The sequence below is a fragment of the Microtus oregoni genome, unplaced genomic scaffold (genome assembly GCF_018167655.1).
Source record: "Microtus oregoni isolate MIOR12 unplaced genomic scaffold, Mior012 000004F_ref0000308, whole genome shotgun sequence".
NCBI classification, from domain to species: domain Eukaryota; kingdom Metazoa; phylum Chordata; class Mammalia; order Rodentia; family Cricetidae; genus Microtus; species Microtus oregoni.
This window is the reverse complement of record NW_024543063.1, coordinates 12199148-12218287: the sequence shown is the minus strand read 5'-3', so window position 1 is coordinate 12218287 and position 19140 is coordinate 12199148. Positions and strand designations below refer to the sequence as shown.

Here is a 19140-nt window from a genome sequence, read left to right as displayed (position 1 = left end):
CCCAGCACATCTACCCTTCGAGTTGCTACCGCTAACTAACATTCTCTTGTTGAAAACTTCACTGAGAATTCTGTTCATTAGACGGTTCTGTCAAGAAACCACCCAGCCCAATCTATTGGCATACTGTCCTTATTTCTTTTTATTTTATATACATTGGTGTTTTGCCTTTATGTTTGTCTGTGTGAGGATGTCAGATCCCCTGGCACAGGAGTTACAGACAATTTTGAGCTGTCTTGTGGGTGCTGGTAGTTGAACCCAGGTGCTCTGGAAGAGCAGCCATTGTTCTTAACCACTGAACCATCTCTCTAGCCCCCAGTCCTTATTTCTTTAGGATAGTTTCTTTATTTTTTCCTTCCTTCTTCCCCCCTTCCTCTCTCCCTTCTTCCCTCCCTTCCTCTCTCCTTCCCTCCCTCCCTCCCTCCCTCCCTCTTTTCCTTCCTTCCTTCCTTCCTTCCTTTTTTTCTTCCTTTTACTTTTACTTCTTCATCTTATTTTTTTCCTGGTTTTTCGAGACAAGGTTTCTCTGTGTTACAGCCCTGGCTGTCCTGGAACTCAATCTGTCGACCAGGCTGGCCTCAGCTTCACAGAAATCTACCTGCCTCTGCCTCCTGAGTGCTGGGATTAAAGACACGCACTACCATACCCTACTAGGATAATTTCTTACAAGTGAAAATTATCTTACAAGATAATTTCATTAGATCAGGGAACACGTACATGCTTACAGCCCAGTCTTAACAAATTACCAAATTGTGTTTCAGTTTTTTAAAGTTTTTTAAAATATCTGTTTGTATTTTACTTGTGACAGAGGAAATGATTCTGCAAAAATGTATCAACACTGAGTTGATCTAAAGCCATTTTCCAAAATTATTTATCGAATGACCATAAAACAGTCAATTAGGGAAATAGATGGAAGAGATAAAATAGATGTTAGATGACTGATAGATAAATGATGTTAAATAGATAGGAGGTAGGTAGATAATGACAGATGATAGGTGGGACGGCAGATTAATAGAAAGATAAATGATTGATAGATGATAATACCTATACATATATAGAGAGATGATAATATATATAGATAGATGATAAGTAGATAGGTAGATTATAGATAAATAGGTAGATAGGAGAGATAGATGATGGTGATGATGTAGATAGATGATAGATAGATAAATAGATAGATAGATGATAGATGGATAGATGATAGATAGATGATAGAGATAGATAGATGATAGATAGATAGATAGATAGATGATAAATGGATAGATGATAGATAGATAGATAGATGATAGATGGATAGATGATAGATAGATAGATAGATGATAGATGGATAGATGATAGATAGATAGATAGATAGATGATAGATGGATAGATGATAGATAGATAGATAGATAGATGATAGATGATAGATAGATAGATAGATAGATAGATAGATAGATAGATAGATAGATAGATAGAAACAGCTTTTTGATAACCAGTTAACAGAATAAGTACTCTAACAAATGCACTGACACAGTCACAGAGCAATTTCTACTGCGTAGGAAGAGGCTCATGTGGGTTTTTGAAACTGCCATCCAGTTTGAATGGACCGGTTTTCTGTTCTTATGGCAGCAATTCAAGGATTGCTCAGTTTGCTGAAGTAATGGGGACTCATGTGTGAGCTTCTCCAACATGGAAAAAGCGAGTTTCCTCACTAGAATCTAGAATGATGTTATTTTAAACGGTATCATCTGATGTTTACAGATTTCTCTCTCTCTCTTTCTCGTGCCTGTGTGTCATTTCCTGTTGCCGCACTGTTAGGAGTCATCGGCTGATTTCTCAGCGATTCCTACGTTTCTAGCCATAGGTGAATAGAAATAGTATGTGATGTGGGTGCTGCTGACCCTTTTTGTGTTGTTCTCCTCTGAGCTTATTGATCTTCCAGCATGATTTTGTTTTGTTGTTTTTAATACAGGGTCCTCCTATGTATATCCCTGGCTGGCCTGCAACTTCCTAGCTTCAAACTCTCAGAGATCAGCTCCTCTGCCTTGCTGGCTGGGCTTAAAGGCGTGGACCATCGTACCCAGCCTTCTAGTGTGTTTATTAACCCATTTGCTCGTATTCTTTACTCAACAATACTACGCTGATTACTGATGTCCCCAGGAGCTGCTCCTCAGACAGGCCTTCCTATGCTCCCCGTCTGCGGCTTTGGTCAGAGCCTTCGTTCATGTCAACTCTTTTCCAGTTGTGCCCAAGTCTTCCCAATCGTGCCTCACTAGGAACCAAAGTGCCAGGCTTTCCTCTTAGGATCATGTTACATGATTTCTTCAGTAGGTGAAGGTGTAAGTCACCAACAATCCCACACCAGTTTGAAATGATGATTAATAGACTGGTTAATTGGGGGAAATACTTACAGATCACCGTCCCAGACAACAGCCCTCTGCACAATCAGGAAGGGAGCCTAGTCGCCTGAAGCCAGAGAGCAAGTGGAGGGAAGTGGCCGCTTTTTTAAAGGGAGAGAGATCACGCCCCAATGGGCTGGTTTCTCAGCAGCTATTGGCTGAAGGAGCGGAAGGAGCTCCTGCAACAAGTAGGCAGACAATGTCTGGTCATTTTTTTCCCCATCATATTCATGTTTCACGTTCACTTGCTAATTCTACAAGTGCACATCAGCCTTGAGTGTTTCTACTTTCTGAGAGTCCCTGTTGGGGTACACTCACATGTCATTTCCTATTTTCTTGTCTTCAGTCATTCGCAGTATTCTTTCCTCAGATGCTCAAACAAGAACAGCTCAATTCTGAGTTCCTGGAATCCCAGGGATGCAGTTCTCTCTGCCTTTTTCTCACCATAGCTATCGTCTGAGCTTGATGATGAGTATACAAGGCCAATTAACGTTAGACTCTGTGCTAGTCTGAATGTAAATGACCCCATAAGCTCATAGAGAGTGTCACTATTAGGTGGTGTGGCTTTGTGGGAGTAGGTATGGCCTTGTAGGTGGAAGTGTCACTGTGGAAGTGAGCTTTGAGGTCACTCAGGACACTTCCTGTTGCCTGCATATCAAGATGTAGGACTCTCAGCAATACCGCCATGTCTGCCTGCACACTGCCATGTCCAACCATGATGATAATGGACTAAGTCTCTGAAACCAAAAGCCACCCACTAAATGGTTTCTGTTATAAGAGTTGCTGCAGTTATGATTTCTCTTCTCAGCAATAGAAATGCTAAGACAGACTCCTTCCTCAAAGTCATTTTTTTGGGGGTGACAGATCTCATTATAGATGCTTGTGAGATATCATGTGGTTCTTGGGAATTGAACTCAGGACCTTTGGAAGAATAGACAGTGCTCTTAACTGCTGAGCCATGTCTCCAGCAACCCCCCTCCCAATGTTATACTTATAATGAATTCATGCCCCGCCCAGTGGTACTGCTCGGCCACTGGGACCTTCCTTTTCATGTCTTGGTCAGTTTTAGCCCAAACTGAACTGCACAGATGTTATGCAAATCGCTAACAGGTTGATCTTATTCTTGTTTTTACAGCACAGACATTCAGCTTACTGGAACCAGCAGATAGGCATCAGTTCAGTGTAGGTCATCTGGGGATGTCCAAGGGGTGTATCCCACGGCCAAGCATCCCTTCATGGGACGTATCAGCTAAATAGGCAAGGAAGGCTCCTATCATAACCGCGAGGGAGAACAAGTGAAAAACAATAAACTTGGACTATTTTAAAGGAAACAGGCCAAAAGAAATCATCTGAGAGCATAGAGGACTGAGTAAAGCAGGAGGAAGCAGGGGCTGATGCAATGATTGGTGTGCCCGGCGATCCCTGGGCCAGTGTCCTGGGTGTGGACCTTCAGGAGAGACAGTGAGCCCGCCCAGCTCTCTGCCAGCCATGAGGGCACTGCACAGCTGCTTCAGCCCATGGTGTTTCTGTCATTATAATTCTCCCGGATGTGATGGCTTACCTGGACCTCACGATGGCTTTGCAGGTCTTTTTTCAGTTGGCCTTCAAGCTGAGCGTGTCCTTGTAACAGCACTGGCCTTCTGGCCGTCTGCTTTCACAACAGGCTCATTCCCCACCATTGTCTCTGTTATTCTCTATGGACTCTTTATATATTCTGGGCTTAGTTTATTTTATATCAATTTTACAAATTTGTCTTCTGCTCAAAACTTGACTTTTCATCTAAATATTTGAATGATCAAAAGTCCCATCCCCACCCCCAACCTTGTCTGAGGTTAGTGCTATCTGTATGCTATATGGAAAGTTTCACCCATCCCGAAGATCATATACATTCCTTTTTCCTTTATAGATTTTCTTTTCACATTTAATCAAGATAGAATTGATAATTGTGGATGGGGGAGGGGAGAATTTATGCTCCCCCCCCCCACATATGAGTATGACTTCCTTACCTTTTTCCTCAGGAGATATGAGTCCATTTACTACAGATAGAGCACTGGTAACAAGTCAAAGAAATTAGTCCACGCACGTCAAGTTTAGTTAGGGTTACTTATAGGATTGCGGGTGAGGGGTCAGCTACAGGAGCATGGCTCCATTGTAGGGAAAAAGTCCCCCCTTTCTCCAGCAACCATTAAATCGATTATATTCCACTGCAGAGTGATGGGGCCTCCTTATGGGCAGCTTCATAAACTCTTACGGCTCTGCCTCATGGGCCCCATCAGTCCTTGCAAGCCTTGTGAACCCTCTCTCTCCCTCATGACAGGATGTGAGGGGGCCCAGTCCTGTGATGGTAATCAAAGCACCAACAGCTGCATCATCATGCCCACAGGGCTGCGCTCACAGCGTGCAGCTGACGTCACACTATTCATCTAGAAGACCAGCTTCTTGTTGCCCTACAGCGTCACATTGCTTTGAATAAGTCCTCCCCCTCACCCTGTGTGTCTGTCTGCATCCGGACACTGCTTCTGGGACCTCTGTCCACCCAACCCAACATCACACTGTGTTAGCATGACTCTGCTGTAGGCCTTGATGCATGGTGTTCTACACAGTTCATTTCTTCAAGACTGAATTGCTCACTCTTTGCCCCTGCTTTCCTCCATACACTTCAGAACAGAGGCCAGTTTCCACAGGAAGGATGGAATTCTGACTGTGATTGCCTTGCGGTCCCAGATGCTCTGGGTGGAGGTGGGGGAAGAGTATCTTATTAAATTTCTTTCACCAAAGTTTTGTCGTTAAAATTTCTGATGGTCTCATAAACAGTTTTTAAAAAACTTTCCTTTTCCTTTGAGCATATCAATTAATTTCCCTAGTGGCCTTAAACCTTTTTTAAAAGATGATAAAAATAGCTTTAAAAATCATAATTTGTAGATTCCTTTTTCCTATACACCCAGCAGATGAGCTATAAAGGATATTTTGTTTCTTTTTAATTCTGATGGAAGTTTATTCATTTTTATTTTATTGACTGACATGGCTCAGACTTCCAGATGACAGTGAACATATCAGTTTCATTTCTGACCATGGGGGAGGGGAGTGAAACCTTCAATCATTTCTCGGGATTGTTAATTTTTAGGATTTTTGTAGATGGTCTTTAAGAGATATAGAAACTGTTGGCTCCTAGTTCACCATGCAACATTTATTCCGAGGTTTGAGTCTCTTCTTCTTCTTCTTCTTCTTCTTCTTCTTCCTCCTCCTCCTCCTCCTCCTCCTTCTTTTTCTTTTTCTTCATCTATTGAAAGATCTTATGAGCTAGACGATGGTGATGCACACCTTTAATCTCAGCACTCGGGAAGCAGAGGCAGGTGGATCTTTGTGAGTTCAAGGCCAGCCTGGTCTACAAAGTCAGTTCCAGGACAGCCAGGGCTACATAGAGAAACCCTGTTTTAAAAAATAAATCAAAAAGACAAAAGTCACAGACACACAGACACACGCGCACACACAGAAATATGTGACTTTTCTACTGTATTCTGTCTCTGACATGAATGAAGCTTGGTCCCAAAGATGCTGGGGTGTTAAGTGTGGGTGGAGTCGGTTCTCCGAGGCTGCACTTAAGGTTTTTGTGTCATGTGAGACACTGGCCAGCCATTCTACTTTCATTTAATGTTCATGTTAGGTCGAGCACCACAGAATGTAGTATTCCATTGTTTCTTTCAATTCTCATAATATCCATGTCATTTGTTTCTCAAATATTTAGAGTAATTTAGTAGTGAAGCCCTGAGGTTTACAATTATCTTTCTGTGTAATTCTGGTCTCTAGATTGTTTCGCAGAGATGGAGACAGTCAGACCTTTTATTCCTTTTATGGTAAACGAGTAAGTTGGGCTTCTTTTCAGTTTTATTTATGTGTCTCTGGGAGGGCAGTTACCCACGGAAGGTAGAAGACATTGACCACCCATGAGCTAGAGCTACAGGTGGTTGTGAACTGCCCGGGATGGGGGCTGAGAGCAGAACTTGGATCCTCTGGAGGAGCACCCTCACTCCTAACTGCTGAGCCATCTCTTCAGCCCGTATCTCTCCCTTTCTAGTTAAAATCTTTACCCACTTAACTCCATGTCCTCTTTCTCTCTCTCTTTAGAAAAAAAAAAAAACAACAGGCAAGTAACAAAAAACAAACCAGATTTTAAAAACACACACACACACACACACAGGAAACACACATACAAAAGCAAAACCAATAAAATTACAAAATCAAAAACTATACTATATGAGCAAAGGATCAGTAAGATTATTAATCTATGAGAACACCATTGAGCTCATTCTGTGCTGTTCTTCTGCAGCTGGTCACGGTGCCTGCCCTCAAGTGTGGCTAATATATCCAGGGAGACTCCATTGGAGGAAGCTGATTTTTCCTTGTAAGCAATTGTCACTTGAAGACAGCTTCTTGAGTAGGGTTGGGAGCCCATGTCCCCCTCTCAGCGCTGGGACCCCTTCTGGCTGCAACCTGTGCATGCTGCCCCTGTCGCTGTGGGTTCATAGATCCATCTCTCCTGCAGCATCTGCCTTGGCTCTGTACTCTTGCTGTCTTTGCCAGAGATGCGTCCATTGCATTTCACATTTGTTTATAGACAAGGTCTCACTGTGCAGCCTGGGCTAGCCTGGAACTTGTTTTATAGCCAGTCTAGCCTCAGAGCTCACGATCCCCTGCCTCTGCGCCCCTAGTGCCAGGACTACAGGTGTGTACTTCCATGCTCAGCTTTCCCGTTCTTTCTTTGTCTCTTCGGTTTTGGCTCTGTTGTTTTCTCCTTCTGAGCACTTGTTTTCCATTTCATTCATTTCCATGCACTCATTCCTTTCCTATTCATTATTTCTTGTTTTTTATGACTCTCTTCTCTCTGCCGTGGGTTTTGTTTGCTATTCTTCTGAATTATTCAGATAAAAATCTAGATTTCTGGCTTTCTGACTTTCTTCTTTCGTATGTGAGGTAAACGGAAGTGAAATTGTATTGCGTTCACGTCTTCGATGTGTCATATTTTTATTCTTAATGATTGAGATTTCCGTTTGATTTCTTCTTTGACACAGGGATTACCTAGGGGCTTGTATTTGTCGTTTTCTGTTATTATGATAAAATACTTGAGATGATTGTTTTAAAAACAAGGAAAGGTTTGTTTGGCTCAAAATTTCCACTTCAGTCTGTGGGCTTTTGGTCCTGTTGCTTTGGGGCTGTAACATTATCTTGTTCTTCTAGTGATCACCGTTGCTGCCAAGGGTCTAATATAACCTGATATTTTTCCCATTGTTGAGGTGACGTGGGACCTTAGGTTGTATAAGTCTGCCTCCTTTGACATAATGGGTTTTAATGCCACAAATCTTTAAAACCCAGCCACCGCTCCAGGCTTATGCAGCGGATACCGCATTTGTCCACGCAACTGCTTTGACTCACTCGCTCCTTATTTCTTTGCAAACGACCGATAAAATGTGGGTGGCGAGAGGTGAGCAGGTGCTCTAATGCCCTACAGGATAAAGATGGGGTGCAGCAGGAGGCGTAGTGAAACAGATCCAGGAGGTGTGAGCCTGCTGTCTGCGGGGGTCATGCAGAGTGCCCAAGTCTTGGCTGTCTCCCCGCTTAAAATCAGGATTGTATGTCTGCTTGCCTGGCCTGTCTTGCAGGTGTTTTCAGTACTAAAGGAAACAGAAGCAGGGGGAAGAGTCTGCAAACCCAACATGGCCTATATTTAGGCAGTAAGATTTGTTTGTGTGTTTGTTTGGTTTTGTTTTGTTTTGTTTTGTTTTTTTGGCTTACCGAACCCTTTTTTGTTTAAACCAAGCCATTGTTTAAAAACCTTATTTCACATAAAGTATTTATTCCTATCTTTCCCTTCGGGGAAAGAAAAGAACCTGAAGATCCTGCAGCTGCAGACTCTGCTTTCCCCCAGTTGTGGTCTCTCGTGGTGGGAGCCCTCCCTTCCCCGCATCATGATCTTGGTGTCAACGCGCATGGATCTCAGCATGTCCGCATCTGCATTCATGCTGCCAAGCTTGCTCTGCCTTCTCATTATCTGAGCTGTGGCCCTGATAACATACTGTATCCACGTTAGTTGTTATTACTCGTTTAAAGCCAGGTACACACAGGGACAGGGCTTTCTAGTGTTCCAGGTTGCTAAGCGCTGAGACAGGTGACTGAGGGAGGTTGTAGAAACACTTTCCCTGGGTGCCTAAAAATAAAACAGACTCATCCTCAGTCTGTTCAGGATGCAGAGAAGGGAGGGAAAGCTGACAGCATCACCTTGCTTCTAGGTTTTAAGTTTGTCTGGGGCGGGGAAGAGCTGTTTTAGTGTCTGTCTGTCTGAGGGAGATAGAAATCCAATCACAGGTAGGCTACATATTATAACATAATCCAGCATTTGGAAAACAAAAAGTCTCATAATCCAGACTAGAGAAAACAAGAGGACTTTTATTAAAACAGGTATGGATTAGTCAAACTTATTGAACTGGCCACCTCAAATCTGTGAATATCATTGTATGTAAACTATATCTCAATGTGTTGAGAGAAGGTCTTGCTGTGTAGCCCAGGCTGACCTCAGACTTGTGAGTCTTCTCTCTCCCAAGTGCTAAGATTACAGAAGTACACCACTATACCAGCTATATCTGAATCTGAAATTTTTTATACCAAGGTATAAATAAAAATTAAGAAGGAGGCAGGGATCAATTCTGAGGCTAGGCTGTGCCAGTCACTAGATAGACCACTGCATATAGACTGCTTACAGTATTAGGTCCTCAAAGGTCTTCTAAGGGAGGTCTAATTATTGCACTCATCTTTCAGGCGCTGAAACTGAAATTCAGGTGGTAAGGTAGATAGCAGTTTCCACAGTTGGGAGAGCCACACCTTACATACGGTCCAGATGGAGAGATTCACCCAGGGACTCTCTCCGTCTGCTCTGTGAGCTAATCCCTTGAATGGTTAGGAAAACTGAGAAAATTTACTGCTGTAAGCGTGAGGAGGGAAGGATGAAACAGGCATAACTTACTATGCTATCTGCTGGGACGTCTAGCTAAGCACGCACGTCTAGCGATGCGCGCACTCGTTAAGCCAGTATTAGAAGCGTTCATTCACAAACCCCAGAAGCCCAAGGAATCATGCCACTGTAGTTACAGCAGGATGATCCGACTGTCCGCGGGGAGGAGAGTCTTGTGCATCGTCTTCCCAAGGGACGCTATGGTTCCTCTGGCCTTTGCAGTAAATAGTTCTGGTCTGTCATAGGATGTTTCCGTCCTCACAAAACACACTCCGACCCACCCAACCGGGTCTGTGGATCCTCAGAGTAGTTGTAAGACTCCTTATGAGTGTTGAAACCTCTCTCACAGGGAAAATGGGCGTGTGCATATGTGTTTGAAATAACATTACAATCTCAAGAGGTTGAGAATTGCCCTGAAGATGGCTGAACTACCCCGGCATATATGAACAGGCAGTGGTTCACCAGACAGGGGTAGCTGGGTCGTTGGAGGAGGAGAAACCTAGCCTGTTCTTTCATCTTCAGTCCTCATGGCTCAAGGCCTGGATTTTTAAAAACACATGCAAACACGGCGCACAGGACAGGGGCAGTCCTGCCTGGTTAACATCGTCACCAGTTAAGAAGTCCGGAAGACCGACACATGCGCATCAAAAGATAAAATCCGGAGTCTCCGCGCCGGTTTGTGCCACCAGTTAAGAAGTCCGGAAGACAGATACATGCGCATCAGAAGATAAAATCCGGAGTCTCTGTGCTGGTTTGTGCCACCTCTTCTTTCTCTTCAGAGAACGAAGCTTTCAACATTCCCAGGGGTGGCTTGAAAGCTAAAGCCTGCAGGATCCATGTTTTCCGGCCCCTCATCTCTACACGTGAGGATTCAGGAGTCTGCTGGGGCAAGATGAGCGGGAAGAGGAATCTGAACAGGCCTCTTCTTTTCTCTGCGTGCTCAGTTCCTGATCATCATTTGTACCTCAGTTTCAGCATCGCTCCCTCAAGAACAGACCAAGTCTTTTTAGGTGTTCTTATAGCACTTCATTTTCTTCTTTTGCTTGGGACCTTCCATCATTGCATTTAATATTAATTTTACATATTATTCATATATCTGTCTGTCTGTCTACCTACCAAAAAAAAATACCCCATAAACATCACGAGAGTAGGAACCATTCTTTCATTTTCTCTGCATCTTTATTGTCCGGCACAGGGTTGGTGTTTAATTAGATGTTGGTTTGAATGAGTGAATGGATGAGTCCTGGCCGCAGTAAGCCTTGGAGTTGTGACTGGAAAGCTACTATCCTCTCACAGAGAGTAAGAAGCCTATTTCCTAGGCCACCCGACCTCACCTCGCCAGGAATTGTGTCTTGTAATTCTGTCTTTTCAGCACAATTCTCTTCACAGCTACCTAATTTAGGGGAATGTTTTGAAACTTTAGGTAGTTACTACTCTTTACCGTGTGCTAGTTCAAAACAGGTAAGGAGCGAGTAGGCGTAGCGGTTAAACCTGGGTTGCCTATTGACTAGCTCTGCACATTTTTTTTTTTTTGACAGTGTTGAAGATGGACGCTTAAAAAGAAATCCCACGCTAGCTCGGAATTCAGTACAATGAAAGGTTATTTATTTAGGGGTAGACTTACAGATCACAGTCCTCTGCACGAATGGGGAAACAGCAACCGAATCCAGCAGCCAGAAGAGAGGGCAAATGTGCTTTATGTAAGCATTTATAGTATAAGAGGCCACACCCACGCGGGCTGGTAACTTAAAGATTACTGGCTGAAGGAGTTCCTACAGTACAGTGTTTCATTATGTAGTCTAGGCTGGCCTCAAATGTGAGATCTTCTTCCTTTAGCTTCCTGAGTGCTGGGATTTTAGAAGTCTGCCACCATGCCTGGATGGCCCTGTGATTTTGGAAAAATGGTATAATCCTTCTGATTTCAATTATTTCATTCTATAAAATGAAGGTCAATTAAATCGTCTTCATAGCATTAAATAAAATAAGCTGTGTGAAATGTATATCAGAAAGCCTGCCCAAAGCAGTTGCTTAATCAGTAAATATTTTTATTATTATCTAAATCGAATTCTTATGAAAGAGGAGGAGAATTAACCATCCTTAGGAATAGTTGGTGGTCTCAGTGCCTGAGGAAGGAAGCAGTGTGGTGGATTGGGGCATTAAATTCCAAGATTAAGTTCTGGTGATTTGCGTGAGAATGGCCCCATAAGCTCATATGTTTACGTGCTTGGTCTACAGTTGGTGGAACTATTTGAGAAGGATTAGATGAGGTATGTTACTGGGAGTAGGCTTTGAAGTTTCAAAAGTCCCATGTCTTTCCCAGTAAGTTCTTTCTCTCTGTCTCCAACTAGCAGAGGAGATGCAAACTCTCAGCTACTGCTCCTGCACCATGCTTCACTGCCTGCTGTCATGCTCCCTGCCATGATGACCACGGGCTCTACCATCCTAGAACCAGGATTAGTTGCTTTCACTTATGAATTGCCTTGGTCATGGTGTTTTGTCATGGCATCTGAGAAGTAACTCAGCCACAAGTGGAAGACTCCTAAGCCAATCCTGTTCCTCCCATCACCTCCTGTAAGCGGAAAGTCTAGTCTGTTCCACCATGTTTGCAGCATAAATCCTGGTACCCTGAAGCCACATGGAGACTTTCTGTGTTTCTCAAGAGGTCAACAGAAGGTCGATAGCCTTCTTACTCAGAATAGTACTATCCCTCAAGTCTTCAAATTCTCTAGAGAGCACAGATAATTTGAAGATAGGCAAAGTCTGAGGATGAAGTAAAGAAGCTAGAATTATGCCTCCTTATTTCAGCTATGGCCTGTACAGTCTTTCATCCTCTTGCCCTAGAAAGAATATGCAACCCATCTCAACAATCTCACTTCCCTGCCCAACCAGCACCCCACTTGCTCTAGGTACAACTCCAAGCCCTTGGAGAACAGAAACACCACCCTACCCGCTGGTCAGCTGATTTCCTTGAAAGAAAATATGTTTTTTATTCTAGAAACATTTCAACAACAAATTCATTTTAAAAAAATCAATTCCATAACCCCACTTCCCTAATACAGACAACTTTTATTTTCATGTGACCCTCTTCTACCATCTCGGCTTGCAAAAGCCCCAAAGAAGCCTTTCTTAATGATTTGTTGTTGTTGTCATGACGCTAAAGTTTGGAGAAGAAAATCTCCCAAACTCAAAATGCTTCCCATTAGTTAGTGGTATGAAGTTTCTTCCATGACCAACAAGACAATGAGAGATAGTCTTGTGGTGCCTCAGTGTTTCAATTCCTCTCTCTCTTCACCCATGACAGCTGATCCTGCTCCTATCTGAGGACCTGTGAATGTGCCCCCCTCTGTCAGGAGCAGGAAACCCCCCCTCCAACAGTCACCAACTTATTCCTGTCTCTGCTCGAATTTTCTCCTCAGAGAGGCTTTCTTCGATTACCTTCTACCACCTTCCATTGATATGTGTCTGAATTTAATTATCTTCATAGGACCTATGACCCTCCACCCCAGTCCCTAGAGCATTAGTTGGTCCAAGGGAGGAGCTCGTCTGCCTGCTGAGTGATGTGTCTGCCTCTGTTTCAACTGAGGTGGTGGGGAACTGGCTGCCTCCAGTTAGGAGAGGGGATTTAGTGACCAGGGAAGTTGGACTTGATGTTTTAGAGTCCAGACTCTCTGCTCTACTTCCCTGATAACACATGATAAATCAACAAAAATATCCCAATTTTCCCAGAAGTCTCTATAAAATTAATTTCAAAAAATGGGGCTAGGGAGATCATTGTATTAGTAAAATGTTTGTCATGCATGCCCAGGATCCTGAGTTCAGATCCCCAACACTCACGTTAAAAGCTCTGTATGGCGGTGCATATCCATAATCCCCGGGCTAACAAGGCAGAGGTGGGTGGATCCCTGGAACTTGCCGGATATCCTGCCTTGCCAAATTGGTGAGGTCCAGGTACAATGAGAGACTGTCTCAAAATAAATGAATAAATAGAATAGAAGGACTGAGAAGATGACTGAGCGATTAAGGGTGCCTACTGCTCTTGCAGAGGTCTCAGACTTGGTTCCCAGAACTCATATCAAGTGGCTCACAGTTGCCTTCATGTCCAGGGAAGCTGATGTCCTCTTGTCTCTGAGGGCACGTGATACACGTGACACATAAAGTCACCTGAGCCTGCACACATAAATAAAGTGAACAAATAAATCGTAAAAAGATGAGATACAAAGTAACAAAAGGAGATACCAGATGTCAGTCTCTGCCCTCTACATGCGCATGTACGTATGTGCTTATGTCCCTATGCACAAACACATATGTCATATGCAGAAACACACACACACACACACACACGTGCGCGCGAACACACACATTCAAAAATAACATTGTCAAACAAATAATTCATTGTAAGATAGTTTTCCAGCTAATATATCACTGAATCATAAGAGGGCAAGTCTTCTACTAGAAGATTAATTGAGCTGGGCAGTGGTGGTGCAAACATTTAATCCCAGCACTCCGGAGGCAGAGGCAGGCAGATCTTTGTGAGTTCCAGGGCAGCCTGGTCTACAGAGCTAGTTGCAGGACAGGGTCCAAAGTGACACAGAGAAACCCTGTCTCAGAAAACAAACAAACAAACCAAAACAACAACAACAAACATTAATGGGAGGATATGGTTTTGTATGTGATACTGTTTGAAGAGGGTTTGTCCATTGAAATTCACGCTGGCGTTTGATCTTCATTGTGAAGCTTAAGCTGATGTTTAGAGAGGGAGTCCTGGGAGATGAGTTCGGTTTGGATAAGGCAAGTTGGATAGACCTCCTGAGATTGAATCCCCAGTGGTTTTATAAGAAGCCGGGGGTGGGGGTGGGGCTGCCTGCTGCCTCAAGATGCCCTGTGCCACCTTGGGACTCTGCCAGAAAGAAGACCATTAACAAATATGGCTTCTCTGACTTTTACCTTTAGAACTCTGAAAGGAAAGAAACCTCCATTCTTTACAAAGTAGCGTTCTTCAGCTATTTTACCATAGTAAGGAAAGCGCTGAGGGAGACAGAGAGGCACCCACAGCAGGCTTGTTCTGATAGACTCAGGAGCGCTTCCTAGCTGCCCTGCCTTCCTCCTCTCTTCCCCTCCCTTCCACCCAGGCAACCGATCTCTGGTCCTCTGCTTAGATTCCTCTGAGAAGGCCAGCTTCTTAAACTACCTTTAGGATAGAATTCTGAAAGCAGGTGTCCAGATCACCTGCTCCCAGCTCACACTGGGCTTCATTTAAATACTTTATTTTTTTTTTTTTTTTGTAAGGCCTTGGAGTTTCTGGGGTGGGGCAAGGAGTGAAGAGCCTCAGAGCCAGGAGAGAACCTCTGCCTCCAGTTCGTCTGTGTACTGATGTTGGAGGGCGCCTCTTCTTCCCCCACTCTCTGTTCTGACCCAGCTCACGCCCCAGGAGAGTAGTCACCTGTCCTTCAACAGTGTTTCCTTTTCCGGTCGCAAACACTATTCCTAGAAATCCCACTGGTACTCTAGTTGTCTGAGAACTCCCTCGTTCCCCCCACCCCTCCACCCCCACCCCCGCCAAGATTTTATGATCTTTGACTTTTTTTTTTCTTTCTTTCTCTCTCTCTCTCTTGCTGGAGGATGGGTGGAAGGTAGGGCTTCCGTCATTATAAGGAACTGAGCAGGCTGGCACCCGCCACAGGAAGCACAATTAAGAATGTTCACAGCAGGAAGGCTGCTCTCCGGGAAGCACTGAGAGCTGTCAGGACAAGTGACCTTTCTAATCACGCCTGACATTTCACAGTCTTGAAGGCGGAAGAGCTGCCCTTATTCTGGAGGCGAGATGTTACTCTGTGTCACCCCAGACACCAGCCGTCTGAGGCTGCGGTGACTTGACCTCCAGCCGTGCAATGAATCAGAGCATGCAAAGGGTTTTGTTTCCCCGGGGAAAGAGAATACACTGAGCCAGAGACCGAGGTGGATGGCAACCGCATCTAAACCTGGGACAGAGAGGTGCTGGGGAAGAATATCACCTCCCCTGAGTAACAGTCTGCTCCCAAGGGCTCAGGTGGCAGGGCTGATCAAACAACGTCCCTGGGGGAGGAAACCAAAGAGGATTACCTCCCAGCCCCTTCCCACCCCCAAAGTACGGGCTGCCGTGACTCACATTTGACCCATCTCCATATAAAAACAGCTTTGATTTAAATACACACACACACAAGATAATACATATATTATTCTAGAAAAGACCACAGAACATATATAAAAGATAAGAAAAGTAAAATTACATTTAATTGTATCGATCAGAGAACTGCTGTTAATATTTCAAGGACAGCTGTTGAGAGTGTTGACTCAAGACTGCAATCCCCAAAGTGGGGAGGCTGAGGTAGGTCTTGGGTTCAAGGCCAGCCTGGACTTGTGAGTAACATTTTGTCACAAACAAAAAGAAGGAAAAGAATGTTTTGAGGACATCACATACACAAATTTTTTGAAGATTTTTTTTATGTTCATTAATGTTTTGCCTGCAGGTATGTAAGAGTCCTACATATATGCCTGGTGCTCACAGAGGTCAGAAGAGGGTGTTAGATCCCCTGGAACTGGAGTTACAGATGGTTGTGATCTGCTATGTGTGCGGTAAACCAAGTCTGATTCTCTGCAAGAGCAGCCAGTGCTCTTAAGAACTGAGCCGTCTCTCCATCCCCTTATATACAAAATTTTAAAACATAATTGAATGTTATCATAAATGCTATTTTGAAAGGCACAGTTTTTTTAAAAAAGAAGTCTAAATTTATTTTTTTTTGGTTTTTTTTTTATTTATTAAAGATTTCTGCCTCCTCCCCTCACCGCCTCCCATTTCCCACCCCTCCCCCGATCAAGTGCCCCTCCCTCATCAGTCCAAAGAGCAATCAGGGTTTCCTGTCCTGTGGGAAGTCCAAGGACCACCCACCTCCATCCAGGTCTAGTAAGGTGAGCATCCAAACTGCCTAGGCTCCCACAAAGCCAGTACATACAGTAGGATCAAAACCCATTGCCATTGTTCTTAAGTTCTCAGTAGTCCTCATTGTCTGCTATGTTCAGCGAGTCCGGTTTTATCCCAGGCTTTTTCAGACCCAGGCCAGCTGGCCTTGGTGAGTTCCCAATAGAACATCCCCATTGTCTCAGTGTGTGGGTGCACCCCTCGCGGTCCTGAGTTCCTTGCTCGGAAAGGCAGTTTTTAAACTTAGCATCCTGAGCATACTTCCATGTCAGCTAAATGCAAGCTGAACAAAGTCATTCTCAATGCTTTCCCTGTGATCCATTCTGGGAAAAGGTTTTCTGGGTTTTGTTGCTGTTGATGCTAACTCCCCACAGGGCTGCACTATTCCTAGAGAAACTGCAAAGTCAGGTTAACATATACAGTGAAGCTAGTTAGTCCCTAGGCCATCTCTCTGCTCCAAACAATCCAGTTAATATATTGTCTTCAGATACAGCTGGCATCAGCTTTCCAGTGGTTAACAGATAATTCACTCGGTCCTAGCCAAAAGGCCGAGAAGCGCTGACTCTGATTTTCAGCTGTGGTAGAATATTCTAGAGTGAATGTCCTCACAGTTAAATATTCCTATGGAACCGAGTACACTTTCTTATGCTATATTTCTAGAAGTGGACTTGCTGAGTTGAAGAATATGAATACTTACAAACGTTTTTCTGTCAGCCTTCTAGATAGTCAATGCCACCAAAAAGGGAGGGGCTCCTAGAGGTTGAGATTTATCTTTTCTTTAAATCTTTGACATTTTCAGGAGTAAAAGTGATATACCTCAATTGTCTGAGTGGGTCTTTTCTTTCTCCCTCCTTCCAACCCTTCCTCCCTCCCTCCCTCCCTCCTCCTCCCCCTCCTTAGTTCTTTCTTTGTATTTTCTGTGTATGGGCTGCTTTGTCTACATGTTTGTCTGTGCACCACACGGGAGCCTGGTGCTCATGGAGGCCAGAAGAGGGTATCAGATCTCCGGGAACTGAAGGTATAGATGGTCATTAGCTGCCATGTGGGTGTTGAGATTTGAATCTGGGTCCTCTATGAGAGAAGCAAGTGCTTTTAACCACTGATTCAACTCTCCAGCCTTTGAATGGGGGTATTCCTACGTGTCAAAATTTAAAAGATTTTGGGCTGGAGAGATGGCTCAGTGATTAAGAGCATTGCCTGCTCTTCCAAAGGTCCTGAGTTCAATTCCCGGCAACCACATGGTGGCTCACAACCATCTGTAATGAGGTCTGGTGCCCTCTTCTGGCCTGCAGACATACACACAGACAGAATATTGTATACATAATAAATAAATAAATAAATAATTTAAAAGATTTTTCTGTGTTTCTTGGCCATTTGAGTTGTTTGTGTTGTGAATTCCCCTGACTTTCAGTCTCCTTTTGGTAATGCCAAAAACTTTCCGAGATTCAGTTTAAAGTAGTTTCTGTATAGTAACGAGAACTATTTATTATCATTAAATTACATTTCCCCCCAATTTACCCTCGTCTTCATTTTCATGGAGGTTCTGCCATGAAGACATTAAAACCTTCTGATGCTGTCTGAATAGCATAGAGTTTTAGCTTTAACAAAAGATCATATTTGCGAAAGCCTTCTTTATCCTATGACCCTTTGTTTCTTTAGTTAGCCTTTGCTTCCCCAGCTAGACTGTGAACTCTGTAGAGGGCAGAAGGAAAAATTTACTGCATTTTCTTCTTGTGTTTCGTCATTCTCTCGATTCCCGGGCCCTTCTTGCCACTCTTTTCCTTCCTCTTTGTGTCATGATTAGAAGTATCTCTGCAGAGAACTCTTTCTGGTTACCCTCTCGGAAAGCTTCCGTCAAGCCAGTTCTTCTCTCTCCCCTCAATCTCATTTCCTCTATGACCTTTATTTTAAGAAGAAGCATAGTACAGCTCATCTATTCAATATTTGCTTCCCCAACTAGACTCTAAACTCCACGGAGGGCAGAAGTCATAGCTATTTTGCATTCTCGGCGCCTAAACTAACATCTGGCATGTGGCATAAACAACAAAAGGAATTTGTTAAAGGTCATTGAATGTTAAGTCCATCTAAAATTTATTTTGGTATAAGGTATGCACTAAAGATTTGGTTTAAATTTTTCCAGATGGCGTCTTGTGATTACAGGGCACAGCAACAAAGCAGTCAAGCTCCCCGCTAACCCTCATTTCATTTGACACCAAGACATGAAATCCGGGATGTGGGAGGGGGGATGGAGTAACCTGCTCTCCTTCCTTCCAGCCCCGTCACCCTGTCTTTACAGTGACTCCCTCTCTCCATTATTGTCTTAGTCCAAGTGCTTCCCACAGTCTTATTTCAGGGCTTAGCCTGGAGAGATCCTTAATTAATGGTATTGACTTGCTGATTCAAGTCACCCCAATGGCAGGGAAATCTGCTATCCTTGATGTGATTCATTCCCAGCAGCCTCTGGAAACCCTGGGGAATCTCTTCTCCCTCCACAACACTGCAACACTAAGTTGTTCTGTGCCCTCCGGTTCTCTAGTTTTACTTCTAAAAGTAATGGACAGGACGACAGACCTGGGAAGCTGTCAGAGGTAAAAAGGGAAGATGGCGAGCCCCGCCCACATATGCCTTGAAAGTGTCAGGTGCCATATTCCACATCCTGTCACGTCCATTTACCCCTTCAAAGCTCTCCCGTGGGGCTGATGAGGGGGCTCGGTAGGTAAAGGTGTCTACTACCAAACCCAACATGCAAGAACTGTCTGCAGCAATGCTTCCGTGGGTTATTTAACAATAAAGAATATTCTCCCAAA

General features: G+C 43.9%; 1 protein-coding gene and 1 non-coding gene across 2 annotated transcripts in view; one reads left to right on the top strand and one right to left on the bottom strand.

The window, feature by feature from the left end:
* The window catches only part of Marchf4 (membrane associated ring-CH-type finger 4), a 123569-nt gene that overhangs the window by 36895 nt on the left and 67534 nt on the right, over window positions 1–19140 (top strand). The gene's annotated exons all lie outside the window — the stretch shown is intronic.
* LOC121447690 lies at window positions 16705–16893 on the bottom strand. Its single transcript, XR_005974221.1, has one exon. It is a non-coding gene; the product is annotated as a U2 spliceosomal RNA (small nuclear RNA).